Source organism: Eucyclogobius newberryi, unplaced genomic scaffold, assembly GCF_026437365.1.
Source record: "Eucyclogobius newberryi isolate DKJ021-1_F unplaced genomic scaffold, fEucNew1.0.hap1 SCAF_7, whole genome shotgun sequence".
NCBI lineage: Eukaryota > Metazoa > Chordata > Actinopteri > Gobiiformes > Gobiidae > Eucyclogobius > Eucyclogobius newberryi.
Window position 1 is genome coordinate 18,108,561 of NW_027316389.1, and position 9,651 is coordinate 18,118,211.

Consider the following 9,651-nt stretch of genomic DNA (forward strand, 5'->3'; position numbering starts at 1 on the left):
TATAAATATACAGGAATTTTCCTATCGTCCCTGGCAGGTCAGGACAGAAACAACACATAACACATATTACATCAGATATCAGATATTACGCAATACAAATGACATCAGACATTAGAACGCAACAACACTCCAGATTCAGTGATTACAGACCGAGTTCCTCCTAAGCCAATGTTTGAGGTTAGTCTTAAAAGCACTTCATGTCTGACTGTCTCTGTCTGATGCATGGATCTATTATAATATCTGGATAGGGTACGCCCCCTCTGCCTCTGGCTCCAAATTGAGTAGTGGCCACTCCGTAGAATACAGCCTACTGGTCCGACCATTTCAGGAGTTCGGCCTCTAAAATTACCAAACATGCTAAATTGTTTTTAGTCTAAAAATAAAATAGAAGGAATTTCACTCTTTAACTGTTTCTAAAATACTTAAAAAATACATTTTTAACCTTCCGGTGAACGGTGTACGCGCACCGAGCGCGCACTTGACCCTCATGAACGAGCCTCCGGAGAACGTGTGACGGAAACTAAACACAAACAGAAGAAAGTGACGAGACGAGACCACGATACACGTAAGTTGTGTTTGTATGTCATTCCTCACGTTTCACACATCGTTCCATATGAAGTGTAAAACAACGATTACACAGTTAACACGAGTTAACACAAGTTAACACGAGCTAACACGAGCTAACGTAAGCTAAAGTTTAGCTACACAAAGATGCAACAACACGTCGTGATGGCTCGTGCTTCTGCAAATAAATAACTAATTATTCTCCTACTAAATGTTCTAAGAGACAAAAGGTTAAGCACAGATCAAGGAAAACTAGCGACAGAAGGGAAATAAAGTGATGTTTGTATTATGTGCTATAAAAAACTACCAATAATTCAAATATAACCTGCTGAAATGGGTCATATCTTACACATATAAATGTAAACGTATTTAAAAGTGACAGTGCTGTACTTACAGGGGCTGAGACAACATTTAAGGTTAATTACCCATTTAATAATGAAGTGTGCTGTGTTTAAACAGCAAAGCACACGCTTGTTTTCTATAGGAATGTCATGGATTTACTTCTAAGGTTTAAACTTAAAGGTAAAAAACATAAGTAAATTACTTTTGGTTCCAGCTTTAAAAATTAATGTGAAAAGAGGAACTTTTGGTGTTACAGAGCGAAATGTAAATCTGTCAATAACATATTCCATTTAACTCCGTTAAATATGCATAATATATCAATGTTCTAATGAGTATCTTTCTCATCTTCAGAGTGCTGACCAGTGAGTTTAGTCTGTCTGTGCTGTCCAGAGCTCTACAGGTCACTACAGGTCACTGCAGACACAGAGTGATCTCAAGTAAACTCCTGACGACTCCAAAGCAAAAGGTATTTTGATAATAACTTGTGCCTCGAATCAGTACTTTGAATTTATAAAATGTCTGTTTTGTTATGACCAAAAAAAACTAAATGATAATTGTTCTTCAAAAGAGACACTCCTGTGTCACATGTGTCTGTAAAGCAGCTTCAGGACAAACATGTGAAGTGTATGTTATGTGACTTGTATAATCTAAAACATATGAAGTGTATGCTATGTGACTTGTATAATCTAAAACATATGAAGTGTATGTTATGTGACTTGTATAATCTAAAGCTGTGACATGTTCTGTTTGTCTCAGTCATACGATGGAGCTGAACGGAGGAGTTTACTGAAGTACAGAAGACTGCGTAGCCATGGAAACAGTCTTGTTAAATACTGAGATATTCAGTATTTAACGCAATAATGTCACATTCATGTGCATATAACTGATGTAAAAATAGTGTTTATTTTACCATTATTATTAGTATTATTTTGTCTTACGCTAGCTGTTTTTATTTTATCTTTATTTTCCCCCTCCATTCCTTATTAAGGTATGAGAGGTTCTGTCTATAGGAGTTTTTGTTTATACGAGTTCTTCTATTAAGATCGATCTATTAAGAGTGTTTTTTAAACTTCCTATAAGTTTTCTGTCCTTTTCCTCTGTATCTACTGCGTTGCAACAACAAAATTTCCTCATGTGTGGACAGTAAAGGAATATTTTATCTTATTCAGTATGTTCTTTTTGACTTATACAGGTTGTTTTATCATTGTTACTATTTTTATGTTGCACTGAATCACCAAAGCAAGTTCCACTGTTTGTGAATTCTGTTCTTTGACAATTGCAATAAACCTTTTCTGATTCTATTAATGATGATAATAATGAACAGTACACAGACTCAAACTCCTTAATAAGGGACTCCCACATTGTAGCTTTAAAACTCATTGTAGCTTTAAAACTCAACTAAAACTGGCTAAAATCAATTTATCATTTGTAGTTATAATCAGATTTGCATTTATTGAACAAGTTCATTCATGTTCATTATTCTTATTAAATACATTAATAAACAAATGTGTTTTGTATTTATTAAAGATTGACATGATACAAAAAGGAAACTGAATATAATTAAATACTGCTTAACTCAATTATGTAACAGAATCGATGATTATATTTTATATTTCTTATCATCTGATTAAAAAAAATGCATATTGGCCAAATTATGTTATGTAAATTAATAACTGAAAAGTTAATAACAAAATTAATACCCAAACCAAAAACTACAGAAAATGATGAGGACGTTATTACACCTCTAAATTGTCATTAAACCGGACTTTTTATCTTAACACTTCTTTATAATTCTCTTAAATATCCGAGATTTACAACATGATACATGTATATTTATAGATGGATATAACAATCCATCATTATACGTTACGTAAACAGACTATTTCAAGCCGAATTATTCCAAAAGTCCGTGTTGACTCTTCTCAGTCTTTCACGCTGCTGTGACGTGCGCGCTCCCGACGCCAAAGCCTTATGGCGATGACGTCACAAAAGTGGGCGTAAATGAGACAGTATTCAGGAAGTAATGCGGAACTAAAAAACTTTTTTGAAACCATTCGCCAATGAGCAGCTCCATAGGTTTCAATGGCGGCCATCTTGGCTTCCGGGGGCTTGGTCTGATGCTGTCCCTAATCACCGTGCCTTTGACTGACAGCGCTTGTTTACTGAAGGCTGCCCCTCAAACGAACTGCACAGTCACTGAAGGCTGCCCCTCAAACGAACTGCACAGTCACTGAAGGCTGCCCCTCAAACGAACTGCACAGTCACTGAAGGCTGCCCCTCAAACGAACTGCACAGTCACTGAAGGCTGCCCCTCAAACTAACTGCACAGTCACTGAAGGCTGCCCCTCAAACGAGCTGCACAGTCACTGAAGGCTGCCCCTCAAACGAACTGCACAGTCACTGAAGGCTGCCCCTCAAACGAACTGCACAGTCACTGAAGGCTGCCCCTCAAACGAGCTGCACAGTCACTGAAGGCTGCCCCTCAAACGAACTGCACAGTCACTGAAGGCTGCCCCTCAAACGAACTGCACAGTCACTGAAGGCTGCCCCTCAAACGAACTGCACAGTCACTGAAGGCTGCCCCTCAAACGAACTGCACAGTCACTGAAGGCTGCCCCTCAAACGAACTGCACAGTCACTGAAGGCTGCCCCTCAAACGAACTGCACAGTCACTGAAGGCTGCCCCTCAAACCAATTGCACAGTCACTGAAGGCTGCCCCTCAAACTAACTGCACAGTCACTGAAGGTTGCCCCTCAAACCAATTGCACAGTCACTGAAGGCTGCCCCTCAAACGAACTGCAGTCACTGAAGGCTGCCCCTCAAACTAACTGCACAGTCACTGAAGGCTGCCCCTCAAACTAACTGCACAGTCACTGAAGGCTGCCCCTCAAACTAACTGCAGTCACTGAAGGCTGCCCCTCAAACCAACTGCACAGTCACTGAAGGCTGCCCCTCAAACCAATTGCACAGTCACTGAAGGCTGCCCCTCAAACGAACTGCAGTCACCTCGAGTAGAAGCTCTGTTGTTCCAGGTCGGACTTGAATACACTCATCCAGGGGTGGCAGAAAGGCCATGTCAACGTTTATGAACGGAACAAGCTCATTTTAGCGTGAGATTTGCCATCCAAGGTGCAGTCGTCACTGGAGCATCAGCAGTGTCTGAAACAGTACCAATGAACCAGAGCGGAAGGAGGACAAACACAGCTGAACTAAAATATGAAATATTGTTGATAGGAAAAGTAGTCAGAAGCAGAGGATAATGCTCAAGCTGCCATACTTCTACTTTTTATATCTGTTCCTAACTGGCCTGACCATAAGCGATTTCAAAGAGGAACTTTTTAAGCCTGGTCTTTATTAAAGGGACTGTGTCGGCCTCTTTAACATGGACAGGAGCTGATTCCATAACACAGGAGCTTGGGAGCGTTTTGCTCTACCTCCTACTGTGCTTTTAGAGACTCTTGGGACCACCAGAAGCATTTTGAAAGCATTAGAGCAAAATGCTCTTTTTGGATGATATGGTACTATAGGATCTTTGAGGGGACCATGTCATTTATGGCTTTGTAAGTCAGGAGGAGGATTTTAATTTTGATTCTAAACTCGACAGGGGCCAGTGAAGCGAATCGAGCACCGGTGTAATGTGTTTTCTTCTTTTAGTTCCTTTTTATAGAGTTTTTAGGACACGCAGGGACAACAGGGAGTTACAGTAGTCCAATCTAAATGTAACTAATGCATTGACACGTTTTTCAGCATCGCTTTTAGTCAAAATGTTATATTACATATATGTAATATAACTTAAATCTGAAAATCTGAAATCCTGGAGCCAGGCCTGGGATGGGTGCTCGATGGCGAGCGCCTAGTGGCCGGGTCTTACCCCACGGGGCCCGGCCGGGCACAGCCCGAAGAAGCGACGTGGGGCCGCCCTCCCATGGGCCCACCACCCGCAGGAGGATCCATAAGGGGCCGGTGCAGAGAGATCTGGGCGGCAGTCGAAGGCAGGGGCCTTGGCGACCAGATCTCCAGACACAGAGACTAACTCTGGGGACATGGAATGTCACCTCGCTGGGGGGGAAAGAGCCTGAGCTTGTGCGGGAGGTTGAGCGATACCGACTAGATATAGTCGGCCTCACCTCCACGCACAGTTTGGGCTCTGGAACCCATCTCCTCGAGAGGGGCTGGACGCTCCACTTCTCTGGTGTTGCCCGCGGGGAGAGGCGGCGGGCTGGTGTGGGCTTGCTGATAGCCCCTCAGCTCAGCCGCCACGTGTTGGAGTTTACCCCAGTGAACGAGAGGGTCGCGTCCCTCCGCCTTTGGGTGGGGGACAGGTCTCTCACTGTTGTGGCGGCCTACGGGCCGAACAGCAGTGCAGAGTACCCGGCCTTCTTGGAGTCCTTGGGAGGGGTACTGGACAGTGCACCGACCGGGGACTCCGTTGTTCTACTGGGGGACTTCAATGCCCACGTGGGCAATGACAGTGACACCTGGAGAGGGGAGATCGGGAAGAACGGCTTCCCCGATCTGAATCTGAGCGGTGTTCAGTTATTGGACTTCTGTGCTTGCCACGGATTGTCCATAACGAACACCATGTTCAAGCACAAGGGTGTCCATCAGTGCACGTGGCACCAGGACACCCTAGGCCGGAGGTCAATGATCGACTTTGTTGTCGTGTCATCTGACCTCCGGCCGCATGTCTTGTACACTCGGGTGAAGAGAGGGGCAGAGTTGTCAACCGATCACCACCTGGTGGTGAGTTGGATCCGCTGGCGGAGGAGGAAGCCGGACAGACTTGGCAGACCCAAGCGCATTGTGAGGGTCTGTTGGGAACGTCTAGTGGAGCCCTCTGTCAGTAGGGTATTCAACTCACACCTCCGGGAGAACTTCTCCCATGTCCCGGGGGAGGTTGGGGACATTGAGTCCGAGTGGACCATGTTCTCCGCCTCCATTGTTGATGCGGCTGCTCGGAGTTGTGGTCGCAAGGTCTCCGGTGCCTGTCGTGGCGGCAACCCCCGAACCCGGTGGTGGACACCGGAAGTAAGGGATGCCGTCAGACTGAAGAAGGAGGCCTATCAGGCCACTCTGGCTTGTAGGTCTCCGGAGGTCATCGACGGGTATCGGCAGGCCAAGCGAGCCGCGGCTCGTGCTGTCGCAGAGGCAAAAACCCGGGCCTGGGAGGAGTTCGGGGAGGCCATGGAGGAGGACTATCGGTCGGCACCAAAGAAATTCTGGCAAACCGTCCGGCGCCTCAGGAAGGGGAAGCAGTGTCTCACCAACACCGTTTACGGTGCGGGTGGAGGCCTGCTGACCTCGACTGGGGATGTCGTCGCACGGTGGAAGGAATACTTTGAGGATCTCCTTAATCCCTCAGTCACGTCTTCCGAAGAGGAAGTAGAGACCGGGGACTCGGAGGCTGGCTCATCCATCACCCAAGCTGAAGTCACTGAGGTTGTTCGCAAACTCCTCGGTGGCAGGGCTCCGGGGATGGATGAGATCCGCCCTGAGTACCTAAAGTATCTGGATGTTGTAGGACTGTCTTGGTTAACACGTCTCTGCAACATCGCGTGGCGGTCGGAGACCGTGCCTCTGGACTGGCAGACCGGGGTGGTGGTCCCTCTGTTCAAGAAGGGGGACCGGAGGGTGTGTTCCAACTACAGAGGGATCACACTTCTCAGCCTCCCGGGTAAGGTCTATTCCAAGGTACTGGAGAGGAGAATCCGACCGATAGTCGAACCTCGGATTCAGGAGGAGCAGAGTGGTTTTCGTCCCGGTCGTGGAACACTGGACCAGCTCTATACCCTCCATCGGGTGCTCGAGGGCTCATGGGAGTTTGCCCAACCAGTCCACATGTGCTTTGTGGATCTGGAGAAGGCTTTTGACCGTGTCCCTCGGGGTGTCCTTTGGGGGGTGCTCCGGGAGTACGGGGTCCGGGGCCCTTTGCGCAGGGCTGTCCGGTCCCTGTATGACCGGAGCAGGAGCTGTGTTCGCATTGCCGGCAGTAAGTCAGACCTGTTCCCAGTGCATGTTGGACTCCGCCAGGGCTGTCTTTTGTCACCGGTTCTGTTCATAGTTTTTATGGACAGAATTTCTAGGTGCAGTCAGGGGTCGGAGGGTGTCCGGTTTGGGGACCACAGGATCTCATCTCTGCTGTTTGCAGACAATGTTGTCCTGATGGCTCCATCAAACCCGGACCTGCAACATGCACTGGGACGGTTTGCAGCCGAGTGTGAAGCGGCTGGGATGAGAATCAGCACCTCCAAATCCGAGGCCATGGTTCTCGACCGGAAAAAGGTGGCTTGCCCTGTCCAGGTGGGTGGGGTGTCCTTGCCCCAAGTGGAGGAGTTCAAGTATCTCGGGGTCTTGTTCACGAGTGAGGGAAGGATGGAGCGTGAGATCGACAGGCGGATCAGTGCAGCCGCAGCAGTGATGCAGTCGCTGCATCGGACCGTTGTGGTGAAGAGGGAGCTGAGCCGAAAGGCAAAGCTCTCTATTTACCGGTCGGTCTACGCTCTGACCTCACCTATGGTCATGAGCTTTGGGTAGTGACCGAAAGAACAAGATCGCGGATACAAGCGGTCGAAATGAGTTTCCTCCGCCGTGTGGCTGGGCGCTCCCTTAGAGATAAGGTGAGGAGCTCGGCCACACGGGGGGAGCTCGGAGTAGAGCCGCACATCGAGAGGAGCCAGCTGAGGTGGCTCGGGCATCTGTTCCGGATGCCTCCTGGGCGCCTCCCTCGGGAGGTGTTTCAGGCATGTCCCACCGGGAAGAAGCCCCGGGGAAGACCCCGGGAGACTATGTCTCTCGGCTGGCCTGGGAACGCCTCGGGATCCCCCCGGAGGAGTTAGAGGAAGTGTCTGGGGAGGAGGAAGTCTGGGAGTCCCTGCTCAGACTGCTGCCCCCGCGACCCGGCCCCGGATAAAGCAGCAGAAGATGGATGGATACCTATTATATATTATTATATTACAGTTTGATTTATATGCACTTTGAATGAGAGCTCTTGAGCAAATAAGACTAAGGTTTCTAACAGGAGAACTTTTTTTCAGGGTTAAGAAGCAGATACTTAAGTGTCATCTAGGTTTTTATATCCTTCACACAAGCACTAGGTCTGTCCTTGATACAGCTGAGTGTCATTATAATAAATAAACTATGATTAGAAAAAAAGCCATGCTTAAAATAGGATGATGTATGATGATGAATACAAAATATAACCTTTGGGAGAGTAAAGTTATTTTTCTTTACATTTAAATATTCGATAAATGGAACGCAAACACAAATAAAAACATAATAAATAACCCTTTTAGCTCATCATTACCGCTTCAGACCGATGTCGCCCTCGTGTGGTCAAGACCTGTAACTATTTGTATTTGTTTTTCTTTAATGCATGCCCTTTTTGATTCTATACAGGTTGTTTTATCAGTGTCCATTGTTTTAGGTTGCACCAAATCACTAAAGCAAGTTTCTATGTTTGTGATAAAAAAAACAACTATATACAGTCAATGGGATGAACTAAACATAACAATCACAGGTAAGTGCAATATTAATGTACATATTTTCACGCGCCACACTTTTCTCTCTCAATAGAAACAAAAAACATCAAACTTGACTTGGTCCGCAGAGTAAGGTCATTTTGTCATGCACCGCTTAAACGCACCACCAGATAGCGCCAGACGGCGAGAGCCACGCGAACCAACGTGACTTCTGTTTATTCTAATGACTCCACCTCAGCCAGCAGCAAAACGAGCACGACACGTTTTGCTGCTGTTTAGGTGTGTTTTACTTTGCCTAAATGACACTGCAATCAGCAATTCCAACTTGTTTTTAACACATTTAGTGGAAAAATCAACCTCTGATGCTCTGACAGCTGCAAGTTTCTGTCATTCAAAGCAACACTGACACTCATTTCAGACAGTCCGTGTTTTTAATGCAGCTTTCCCAAGAATACACACGTAATTGGAGGGCTTAACATGACACTCGTAGGATTAGAGGAAATTTGCATAAAGCATCGTGCAATCCCAACCTGCCCAGGCAAAGATTGTCTGTATGAGGTGATATTTAACTTTTTCTGCTACGAGGGAGGAAGGAGAAGAGGAGGACATTTGATTTGACAAGGGGGCGTTTCACCAAAGTGTGTTGTTGACTGTCTTGACTGGTTGACAGTGGAGATCCAGCCACCAAAAGTGCAACATCTAAGACCTATTTCCAGCTTTTACCCCCAAAAAAGTCGCCGACATGAGCAGGTAAGTTCACACCTTTTAATCAGCCAATTAAGCTTCTTTAAAGTCCATAATTGACACTGTAAGTTGGTGGAGGAGAGCTATTGGTGTCTGTCTGTGGCTGTGTTGAGTCACTCCAAATTAAAGGAGAATTTGTAAAGATCTACTGTGGTTAAAAGTGTAAAATAAACTAGTGCAAAGAAATCAGGCAAACATGGGAATAAAACCGTTTTCTCATTCAGACCTTACAAATGTGCACTCTAAAGTTGCACAGACTTTTGCACATAAAACTAGATGTTTCCATGTTTTCCTTGATGTTCTTGTCGACAAACTGGTTAAACCAAGAAATATGCAAATACAAATGTGCAAAAGAAGTGCAAAGCTGCAAGATCTGAATGAGAAAACAGTTATTATTTGTATTATTATTAATTTTTATTTATTTATTTATTATTTATTTGGGAATGACAATAACACTTTCCTGATTCTGAACACATGAAACGCCACCACTAGATCTTTCCAATTTTGTGAATATGTGTAAAA

General features: G+C 45.7%; 1 long non-coding RNA gene across 1 annotated transcript; it reads left to right on the forward strand.

Moving 5' to 3' along the window:
• Positions 1-488: 488 nt before the first annotated feature.
• LOC140348686 (uncharacterized) lies at positions 489-1,982 on the forward strand. The gene is made up of 3 exons (XR_011924507.1): positions 489-565; positions 1,258-1,372; positions 1,663-1,982. It is a non-coding gene; the product is annotated as an uncharacterized lncRNA (long non-coding RNA).
• Positions 1,983-9,651: the final 7,669 nt, after the last annotated feature.